This window comes from Dipteris shenzhenensis, chromosome 9 (assembly GCF_047967505.1).
Source record: "Dipteris shenzhenensis isolate YYH24624 ecotype China chromosome 9, Dip_SZ_1.0, whole genome shotgun sequence".
NCBI classification, from domain to species: Eukaryota; Viridiplantae; Streptophyta; class Polypodiopsida; order Gleicheniales; family Dipteridaceae; genus Dipteris; species Dipteris shenzhenensis.
Genome location: NC_141604.1, coordinates 11,110,930 through 11,123,194, shown reverse-complemented (window position 1 = coordinate 11,123,194; position 12,265 = coordinate 11,110,930).

The following is a 12,265-nucleotide window of genomic DNA, read 5'->3' as shown; positions in this document are numbered from 1 at the left end:
GATCCTGGAAGTCGATGCCGATGGAGATCTGGTAGAGGTAAAGGATCATGACCTCCTCGTTCGAAGGAATGGGGAGTGTCAAGCCTGAAACCGAAAAAAAGGAGGGAGGGATGGGTGTAGAAGATGGCGGTAAGAAAGGGAGGGAGGGATGGCAGTAGAAGATGGAGTTCTGAAAGGGAGGGAGGGATGGGAGTAGAAGATGGAGTTCTCTCCCGTAGTGCACAACGGAATGAAGAGGAAATTGATATGTTCATAGGAGTGATGCTCCCGGCACCTATGGCCTCCTTGAAGAAGCAGGATCTTTAGATCTCTAGAGATCTGGGGTCTTTAGATCACCATGGCTCTGATACCATATAGAGAAACGATAGGGTTTGCAGTGGAGCGATCAAAAAATAGACAATACTCAGACACAACCAAAGAACGGAACTCAGAAAACATAGTGCCTGTCAGTAATATGAAAAACTGAATACAAGAACCTCAAGCCGTCGTGTCTTAAGGACAGTTCTGGTCGGCCAGACCAGCTGGACTTTCTGGCCACTTGTTTGGCTGAGATGGCTGGCCTTTTGGCTGGCATGTGAGCTGTTTGATTGCCCCATAAATTGGGGATTGCTTAGTTGCTGAATACCCCCTCTCAATTGCCAATTTGGAGGGGCAAACAATGTGTGCTTGGAGCTTCGTGTAGGGATGTCGATGGTGGTGTTGGCTATCCTAGTGAAATGCCCAATAGAAGATCACAAGAGGAGTGCCCTTGCAAGGGAATTTTTCACTTCCTCAAGTGTTGGAGTTACACGTAGGATACCATATAGAAATAAGAACACTGTGAAGCCTGAGAGAATAAGCCACCCCCTCTCACCGTTGAAAGGTGGAGGAAAGAGCAAAGGTAAAGAACAAATTTGTCGAAGCAGCACTGATAATCCAGAGATGGTAGGATTTCACCAAAGGAAGAGGTCATAGCTGAACAGTGATCTTGTGTGTGCCCGATCTTGAACCTCGGGAGAGAGGAGTCTGTCCCCGCCTCCATGAATGTAGAAGAATTCGAAACAACAGTCATCAAGACACATCTGAACAGAAAGGGTCTCGCGTAGGGAGAACTTGTAGATCCTGGAAGTCGATGCCGATGGAGATCTGGTAGAGGTAAAGGATCATGACCTCCTCGTTCGAAGGAATGGGGAGTGTCAAGCCTGAAACCGAAAAAAAGGAGGGAGGGATGGGTGTAGAAGATGGCGGTAAGAAAGGGAGGGAGGGATGGCAGTAGAAGATGGAGTTCTGAAAGGGAGGGAGGGATGGGAGTAGAAGATGGAGTTCTCTCCCGTAGTGCGCAGCGGAATGAAGAGGAAACTGATATGTTCATAGGAGTGATGCTCCCTGTACCTATGGATCACCATGGCTCTGATACCATATAGAGAAACGATAGGGGTTGCAGTGGAGCGATCAAAAAATAGACAATACTCAGACACAACCAAAGAACGGAACTCAGAAAACATAGTGCCTGTCAGTAATATGAAAAACAGAATACAAGAACCTTAAGCCGTCGTGTCTTAAGGACAGTTCTGGTCGGCCAGACCAGCTGGACTTTCTGGCCACTTGTTTGGCTGAGATGGCTGGCCTTTTGGCTGGCCTATGAGCTGTTTGATTGCCCCATAAATTGGGGATTGCTTAGTTGCTGAATATCCCTAACTTCGGAGAGTCTGGGAAACAAGACAGGACCAACTATCTGATCTGGAAGGTAAAAATCTAGAGCCATTTAGTGGCTCAAAAGTTGTGGAAGCTGACAACGGGAGTGGAGGCGAAGCCGGAGGACATGGTGGACAGGCAAGGGAAGATAGTCATGGCAGTAGACAGAGAGGAGCTCGAAGCTTGGAAGACAGAGATGCCCATGCTCTGGCATTAATCATAGGGACTATGGCAGACTCTGTTCTTCCACATACCGAGATGGCCGAGACGTTAGTAGAGGCTTGGGTCACCTCTCGGATTTTTCTTCTTCAGCATCAACTCTACAATCTTGATATGGAAGACGGAGATACGGTACATAGCCACTTGACGAAGGTCAAGGTGGCGAGGGATCAGCTGGCAGTAGTTGGTTAGAAGACAGACTCATGCCATTTGGCCTTGATGGTACTAAGGAGACTACCTCGGAGTTTCAAGAGCTTTGTTACGACCGTGACAGTAGGACAGAGGACCAAACCTTTGACGTTTGAGGAGTTGGGTCCATTATTGCTATAGGAGGAAGCTCGAGAGAAGCTCTACAACGACGACAAAGACGACAAGGCGATGCTGGCGAAGGATTACGCTAGCAAAGGAAAGGGCAAGCGTAACGGTGGCAAGTCCAAGAAAGACGACTTTGACGACAAGGAGACTTCGAAGAGGAAGCAGAAGAAGAAGTGCTTCTACTGTGATACGTCACGACATTTTGCAAAGGACTGCAGAAAGAAAAAGGCGGATCGGAAAAACAAAAAGAAGGCCGACTTAGATTCAGAGGGAGAGGCCAAAGCAAATGTGGTAATCAAAGTTGTTCCTGGTGACATCACCGAGTGTTATCGAGGTTAGATGTGTTGACCAAGAAATCACAGTGAGGATGTCTGACATAGAGATGTGCGTCGACGAGGAGTCAGATGCCTTTGTGAAGGTGAAGGACAGCATGGAGCGCTTGGTATTTTCCAGGTGCATGGCAGTTGACCAGTGTCACAAGAAACGTTTCTAGATTTTTACAGGCGTTTCGTCTAGAAACGCCTAAAAATACTTATTTTATAGAAGTAGACGAAACGCCTAAAAATACTTATTTTATAGAAGTTATATATATAATATACTTCATAAATAATTGTCTTCAGATTCTCTCTCTCTCTCTCTCTCTCTCAAAAGAGCTTTCAGACTCCTCTCAAAAGAGCTCTCAGATATCCATATTTTGCGTATAATGCACATTGCACACACATATTACACAGTTGAAAGAGTAAAAAGATGCGTCATGGAGCCTATAGATTGAGGTTTACAAAGACACAGATCTTCCAGTTTACAAATTACTATTAACTAATTAGTTGTTACTTGCAAGTGCATATGGTTGCTAGCATATGCCATGGCCCATAGTTCAAACAATAAACTTTTAACTTTATAATTCAAATTTCAGAATCAAATTTCAAGATTCAAGATTCAAGATTCAAAGTATAACAAAATGTATTATGTATTACTGTTTACATCATACATGTAACATGCCATAATGATATACTGGTAACTGTATGGTGTAAACTGTATACATAATCAAAGCCCGTCGCCTGCAAGCCAGCTGCTAACAACTGCAGTGTACATAGTACACTCTAGAGTCTAGTCTTGACTCTCTAGAGCTAGGGACCGCTGCCCTCTCCAAGATCTGCTGCCTCATCATTGTCATCATCAGCACTGGAATTAGCAGATGGATCTACATCCTCTATGGAGGAAGAGGAAGTGCCACCCTCGAACCAAGTAGGGGCTCGCAACTGATCTGAGTCCTCTGAGTCCGCACTGTCTACCAATGCCTCCTCCTCTGGCTCATCTCTGCCTGGACGTCCTCGGGATGACGATGCAAGAACAGATCCCTGTGATCCCCCTCGTGAGACTCGTGCTCGACATTGATAACCACGAATCTGGGGTGTCCCTGTATCCTCTGCAACAGTAGCAGCACGTACTCGTGGTGCATGAGCTTGAGCCATCGAACGTGTCTGATGTCAGAATCGAAGCATATCCTGTCGCAGGAACTCGTAAGCATCGTCATTCTCTCGACTGTGTTGGATGATGGACATGTCGACAGGTTCTAGCTTGATCTTGTCAGGATTGACTTGCTTGGGCTTCCACTCGATGTAAACCTGTACTTCTCAAGTAGACGTAGGTTGGCATTGACATATACCAACCTATTGAGCTGCTTTACACTCAACCTGACATAGTTTACAAATTACAAAGCATAAAGAAGTCAATTCTCACGACTTAAGAACTATAAATAAGAACTATAAGAAGTTAGAACTAACTTGTTTCTCTTCCTGGTGTGTATGTCTGCACATATGCTCCATATCCTCTCAGTTGGACCTGATGTGCAATCTTGCGAAAGGATGCGGAGAGCTAAGTTCTGCAATGAGGGATTCAAAATCCCAAATTTCTCCCACCAAGTAAGAGCCAATAGCCTGGTGTCTCTTTCCTTGGCAATTGCACGGGAGAAATGACCCCTGTCATTGCGGAACTCCACTATGTCCTCTTCAATGCTATTGCAATTTGCAATACAGAAGAAGACAATATAAATAATTAGATAAATCATAACTGATAATAGTAAATACAAAGTTGAAAGCACTTAGAAGTTAGTAGTGAGCAGGCTACAAACTTGTACGCCATGCTACCTCACCTCTTCTGGACCGATGAGTCGCATACTTTCTCCAAGTATTGGGTCCATCCGTTCACAAGCACGAGATCATTCCATTTAGCAGGCTCCTTCCACAAGGGATGGAGCATATGTGCAACAGTGTGGATTGGCCTATGAAACCAATCCCATCTCTTCCTCCAAATTCCTAATATGTTATCCTTTCTGAAAATTTACCAAAAGGAATCAAGTTAGAGGCTAGACTCTAGAGCTAGGAGAACTGAGTATTAAACTTACAAGTTTCAACTTATATGTACCTGCTCTGGTTGAGGATCTCAATAGGACAATCCTCCGTTGCTTTTTGAAGCTTCAGGATGAACTCGTATAGCAAGCCCATAGTACAACCCTCATGGTCAAAGAGTCGAAGCACGAAGTACAAGGGCTCTATGGACATGTGAATGCAAAGGGCTTCCTACCAAAACTGATTGTCAAAGACAATCCCCTCGACATTCTATTCAGCAGGCAATCTCGAGTCACTCCAATCCAGCCAATCTGAACTAATCATCATGCGATGAAGGCTCTCTTTGGTAATCAGCCTACAAATGATAAAGTTTAAACAAATTTAAACAATGAATAATTTGAGGAATTGATGTTTGAATGATGAAAATTGAATCATGATTCATGAAACATACCTGCTAAGAACTAGGAAGATGTAGCCAAAGCGTGTCTTTGAGGGTCTCAATAGCTCCCACTTACACTCCCTTCTGAATAGGGCCAGTGCATGTGGCTTACAAGTGATATAAGTCACTAGCTGCATTGCTTTTTCGACCACACTAGACAGCCAAGGCAGCTTTCCAATATCCTCCATCATCAAATCAAGAGAGTGTGAGGCACAAGGTGTCCATACTATCTTGGGATACTTCTCCTCAAGAAGACTTCCCATTCTCTTGCAGTTGAAGCCATTATCGGTGATGACTTGCACCACATTGTCCTCACCAACCTCCTTGATGGCTGCCTTAATATGACCCAATATCCACTCTCTGGTGATGTGAAGGCCGGCATGTGAGGCATCAACCACCCTCAAGAATATGCCTCCCACACAACTAGTGACCAAGATATTAATCATGTGTCTCCTCTTCGTGTCACTCCATCCATCGGAGACTATGGTGCATCCATACCGACTCTTCCCATTGCCACAATGCTTCTATTCCTATCCAAGTGAGCGGTACGAAGGCAATTGTGGTTGCATATTCTTGGGTCTCAATTACTTGAACAACTCCATAACAAGGGCAATCCGATGTGGAGAATGTTGGAGTATCAATTTTGAGCTTTATGCAAGGAGGTATAGCAGAGGGTCAGTGATGAAGGTGAAGGTTCCAAGCAGGGCAAGAGTGGTATTGCCACCTTGTTTCCTACCAGGTGCTTCCTTAGGTAACCTTGCCAAATCCATCAAGAAATGCCATGTGGCATCCCCTCACTTGCCCCCATGGCCCCCTCTAGTGGGGCAATTTTTAAGACCAAACCAATGGCCAACTTGGATTCTAAGGGTTCTTTGCCCCCTCTTTGGCCCAAACCCCAAATTCACCCCCAACGCACAATTTTCTAGGGAGAACTTTGCACACTTCGCAACCCAAGGCCCTTCCCACTTTATTTCTCAGGGTTTAGTCCACATGCATGCACTAAATTTCATACCCTCGTAACTTAGCCCTCTCTTTAATCATAGCAAGCGGCCTCGATTGCATCTAAAATTCATGTGAATATACCATCATAGAAGCATGTATTGCAAACTGACATAGCATATATGATTGTTTAGAGCCTAGGATAGCAATCCATATACACTACAACAACTATCTCATAGTCACTAGTACACTGATCATAGAAGTTGCAAGGTAGTTAGCAAAGTAGTATCTCCGGTGAAACATACAATGTCACCAAGCGACCTCTAGATATCTGAGCCTATCTGTAACAAAGAGATGGAGGTACTACCCCTCTCTTGAGCATCAAGCAATGCTCCAGGCCTACACTCTACTGAGCCTGAAGGAGCCACAACCAAGGTTGGCTCCAGCTAAAAAGCTTCTAGGAAAGTTGCAACAACTAAGATGTTTTTGCTAGATCACCCTCTTCCAGCTACTTCACCTGCAATGATAAATGATTTCGAAACTTCACCAGAGAGACGTGAAACTTTATCTCTTACTTTCCTTTCCTTATGTGCCAATACCTACTTTGGAACTAAGATCTCATTAAGTTCCTTAACCTCTAGCTACACATAGAAGACATATCATCTGGTACATCTCCCTAGAAAGGTTTGAGAAGACTCACTTGAAAAAGATTATGAATCCTCCAAGATTTGGTAGCTTCTATCAGTAAGCTACATCACTAATCTTTTGATGTACGATGTGTCCATCTCTTGTCATAAAGCTACCCAAAGAAAGTCTTAATTGCTGTCATTAAAGCATTAGTACATCAACCCTACACGCTAGGCTTGGACTGTTTGTAACACCAAACATGACCATGCATCTTAAGGAATCCATCCCTGAAAATGTGGCGCAAATGTTGCTGTCCATCAGACAAACGATCATAGATCCTTGTAGAATCCTCATCTTGTGCATACTAGTCCTTTATTGCATCCAAGTTAGGACTCAATGCATATTCTCCTCAAACAACCTAGTTTGAGTGGAGAAAATATCTCAAGGTTTGGTAATCTGTCTGCACAATGAAATCGGTCCCTAGCAAGTAATGCTCCCATGTAGAAAGAGCATGATCAACAAGTAACTCTTTCTCATAAACTTGCAAATTTCTTTCATCATCCTGCAACATTCTACTCTTGTAGCCAACAATCCGTCCATTCTGTATGAGAATTGCACCAAAGCTGTTCCCACATACATCACACTGGACAACAAAATCCTGGCCAACATTGCACGGAGAGGAGAAGCAGAGGGGAGCTGAGCGGAGAGGACAGAGAGGAGGGGAGCTGAGTGGAGAGGACGGAGAGGGCTGACGGGGAAGGAGAGGGTAGGCGACGGAAAGGAAAAGAGGGGGGGGTTAGGAGGGAGGGAGGGGGCAGGTTAGGAGGGAGGAAGGGGACTGAAGGCCGGGAGGGAGAAGGTGGGCGGGGAAGAGGGAGGGGGCAGGAAAGGGAGGGGGTGGGGGGGTTAGAGGAAGGGTGGGGGAGAAAGGGGGCGGGGGAGGGGAGGGAGGAGGGTGGAGAAAGAGGGGACGGGGGAGGAGAAGGGGGCGGGGGGGGAGAGGGAGGGCGGGGGAGAGGGAAAGGAAGGGAAGGGGCGGGGGAGGAGGAGGGACGGGGGGGCAACGGGAGAGGGAGGGTGGGGGAGGGAGGGGGCGGGGGGGCAGTGGGCGGGGGAGGGGGCGGGGGAGGGAGGGCAGCGGGTGGGGAGAGGGAGGGCGAGGAGGGAGAGGGAGGGGGCGGGAGGGCTGGCAGGGGGGAGAGGGAGAGCGGGGAGGAGGAAGGGAGGGAGGAGGGAGAGGGGGCTGGGAGAGAAGGAGAAGCAAGGGGAGGGAGAGGGCGGGCAGCGAGGGTGAGGGGGAGGGAGAGAGAGGGAGAGGGGGCTGGCTGAGAGAGGGAGAGGGGGGGGGGGGAGGGGCAGCAGCTCACAGGGAGAGGAGCAGCTCAATTTGCTTGTGTCCCCATATTATCAAATAAAGCTCTCCAGAATAGACTGGTCATTCTGGGATCTCGATCACTAACAATGGACTTAGGCATACCATGGTGCTTAAAGATCTGTGCCATGAAAAGCTTAGCCATATGATTATGGTTTTGCGAACTGGAATGAAATGAGCTTGCTTGCTGAATCTATCAATGATAGTCCAATCCCATCATTCCCTAACTTTGATCTTGGCAAATCAAAAATGAAGTCCATTGTAATACTTTCCCACAGTGCCTAAGGCACGGGAAGAGGCATAAGTAGGCCAGGTGCCTTCCGTCTATCATACTTCACTTTCTGACACATAAGGCATTCAGTAACAAACTGATGTATATCTTTTCGCATCCCTCCAAAAGAAATACCTCTCTAGTGCTAGAGTTGTTGCTGTAATTCCTCTATGTCTAGCATAGGGAGGTGCATGGCATTCCTCCAAAATCTTTTTCCTCATCTCCTGGGTGATCGATAGGCAGTCATCTTTCATTAGATACCCATCTTTCAGGGAATAGTGATTGGTGGACAGTCCTTCTTGCATTTGCTGTAAAATCTCACCAAAATCTGCATCATTAGCATATTGCTCCCTCATGCCTTCCAGGTCCTGATGATAAGCAATGGTCACATTGTTGACCTGGGGTCTTCGGGACAAGGCATCTGCCACTCTGTTCCGAATTCTTGGAGTATGGACAATCTGAAAATGATACATTGACATCATATTTGCCCATTTCATATGCTTCTCAGAAAGTTTTGTCTGAGTTTGAAAATATCTCAAACTTTGGTGATCTGTTTTAACAGTAAAATCTGCACCCAAAAGGTAATGCTTCCATGTGTTCACAGCATGAACTATAGCCAACAATTCCTTTTCATAGATTCCCAGATATCTTTCAGCATCACACAATCTTCGGCTTTCGTATGCTACTACATGTCCATTCTGATGTAATGCAGCCCCAACACACTCTCCATAGGCATCGCAATCAACATCAAAAGATTGATAAAGATCCGGGACTACAAGAATAGGCTATGTAGTCAAAAACAAGAGGAGAGAAGAGGGAAAGAAGAGGAAAGAGAGAGGAAGAGAGGGTTCCTACACCCATCACTGCAGCTAGCGCTTAAGGCGCTAGCTGCAGGCCAATGCAAATAACAAAAATAATAAATGGAAAAAAGAGGAAGCACTTGCCTGAAATAGTACGTCCCGCTCGGTGTTGTGGACTGGCCCTATAAAAGAGAGGAAACATACCATTTTTCAAATAAGATGTTAGAGGAAGGAGGAGATTACAAAAGTAACTTCTTGAAAGGAGGAGATTGAGGAGACAAGGAGAAAGAGAAGGAAGAGAAATACAAAAAAGAGGTGAGTCTTCTTTCTTTCTTGAATTTTGTACCAACACCTCTCTCTCTTCTCCCTGTTATAAAGCCTTTTCCTAGACTAAGCAAAACCACAAGTCTAAAAGATGGTGTACCCTGCTTGCCACACCGTTGTTTGCCATTGGTCAATTGCCCTAAATCATCTACTTCACAGTGTACTGCTAGTGGTGCTTGATTCAAAAAATATGCCATACTGCTTGTTCCTGTCGGTGTGGCACTTGATACCCCTATAGTACCATGCTCGCTCCTCTGGTTTGTTGGAGTTAACCTGAGGGCCCACACATTGGATGGTTGTATCTTAGGTATCTTAGGTAATTGAGAGGAGCCCCAAGCATGCCTAGAGGAGATCCCATAGTGCCATGCATTCCCTTTTGCATTCCTGGCACTTTGCTTTTCGGGCTGCATACCCCTAGGCAGCATCTCTTGCATATCTTGCATTCTAGGTTGAAAAACAAACAGGGTGATTTCCAAGCATTCCTAGACCATTCCCAACCTGGCTAGCCATTGCTTAAAACATAGAACCACCACCAAAATATCTTGGATACATTGTAGGATGTGGAATGACTTGCTATCCTTGATTTGCATGCTAAAAAGCATTGCCTTTGCCATGCAAATCAACATCAGGACCATGAAGAAACTGCTGCAATGGAGCGCCCTGTGCATTTGCCATAACTATTGGCTATCCATTCAATGGCATAGGTCCATATGGTTGCCTATCGGCATTCTGACCATCATCAATAGAAGCTCCCTCAAACAAAACATTGCCCATCTTGAGAGGATTGTTGTGCCACATCCCAGTCCTTGTCACTGTGTGACATACTTGCTAAATTGTCCTTGCTGCAATCCAATGACAGCAAGCAAGCAATACTTGCTTGCACCAAAGACAACCACAGGATCACCTCCTTAAAGAAGATGGCAATGTCTCGGCAACGGAACCATGAAATCGACCTTCAATAAATGAAAGGGAAGTAGACTACAAATAATCAGCTAACACTGTTACATCATCAATGTAGCAAATATACACCTAACACAATGGGAGCTAGAGTGCCCCTAGACCAAGACAAAGACACAAATTGGCCCCAAACCTTAGCCTCCCTTTCAATATTTCTTTAATTAAGTGAGATTTCCAGGCTACACAAAGGATACATTCTTTCTTGCATCTAGGGCATTCCACATCCTATTAGGCATCCACATACCTTGCATAGCCTCTACTGTTCACCACTCTCACTAATCCTCGCAATAACAAGTCTCTATCCCTGCAAGTAACCATGCTTGGCCACACGATTCCCCATAGCTATCACTAGTGCCTAATTAACCACCTGTCTGCTCCAAATAGAAAAAGAAAGCACACAAACGCTTTCTCCACTGTCTAGGATTGCCACTACCTATAGTCTCTCAACCCATGGGAAACACACATCTTGAAACATTAGTATATTTCCCATAGGAGAAATTGCATCTCAACACAGCAAACACTATGGAAGTCACACTTATACCGTCTCTCTCTGGGCTCCAGGGATACTTTCCATCTCAAGCATGGATACTCGACCTCTGTCTATTTAGCCACCATGAGATTGTACCAATAGTGTGCCCTCTGCCTAGCAACTCCTTTGGGAGCCTACGGAGCATAATCGAAAAACGTGGAACATGGTGTGTCATGCACTGTAAAGCCATGGTGCGAGAAGAGGTACACTAGGTGCAGGACAAGGAGGATTGGGGCTCTGCTCCACAAGTGCCAAGGCAGTAGTGGGGGAGCTCAAGTGGATGAGGAAGACGCCTCTTCTGTAGATGGCGACCTCCTGAATGTGGTCGCCCTCTAGTGCCAAGCTCACCTAGATCCACTCTTGCACCTGTCTCCTTGTGGGTGTGAGGCCCACAATTCTGCCAACAATCGCCTTGTCCTTGAGGAACTAAACTACTTGCTGTACCTATTGCTTGTTGATTAGAGAAAGGACCTTAACGGCTGTGGGATTTGAGGGTGCAGCTATAGAGCCCCTCTAGCTAGACCAAGGGTCACCACCAAGATTTTCTTTCTCCAAACAAGCACAAAAGCTTTCAAGGAAGAAGAGGGGAAAAAATCGTAGGGAAGGAGGCGAAGAGGGGGGGCGGGATGAAGTGGAGAGATGGTGAAGGAGGAGGCAAAGATGAGGCAAGAGGGGGTAGAAGAAGACGGGTTGAAGGAAGGAGGGAGAAGGCGGGGAGGGAGATACAAAAGAGGCGGGGAGGCGACAAGGGATGGCGGGGAGGAGGAGATGAAAAAGGCAGGGAGGAGGAGGTGGAGAAGGTGGGGAGGAGGAGGCGGCTTGAGAAGGCGGAGGGGGGGAGGTGGGAGGGACAACGGAAGGGAGCAAGAGGGCAATGGGTAGAGGCGATGGGTAGCAGGAGGGGGTAGGGGCAGGATGAGTAGCGGGGGGTCGGGAGGAGCGACGATGGTAGAGGGGGTAACAAAGGCAAAGGAGGGAGTAGTGAAGGCGATGGAGGAGGCGGGGATGGAGGGGTAGCAATGGCAGAGGAGGAGGCGGGGAAGGAGGGGCATCAAAGGAGGAGGAAGAGGCAAAGGAGGAGAGGCAGAGGAGAAGGTGGTGGAGAGGGAGGAGACGGCGGGAAGGAGGCAAAGGAGGGTTGCAGGGAGGCAGAGATGGTAAAGGGGGGCAACAGCTCAGAACCAGCTGAATCGAGGCTTGTTCTTCTAAATAGGATATCATCAAATGAACTTACTACAATAATATTAGTAGGATTCTAAGTGCTATGGAACTTCAAAAGAGGCGACAATGAGAGATATTGTACTTGTGCCCACCGCCCATGCAAAATGGGGTGTTATGGTTTGTTTCTTCCTGGCTCAATCAATATCTCATTGCCTCAAGAATCAATATGCTTTTAAGGAGTTTCTATTGCCAAAGTAGGCTATCAAATCACGATACTACACCAGGTGAGA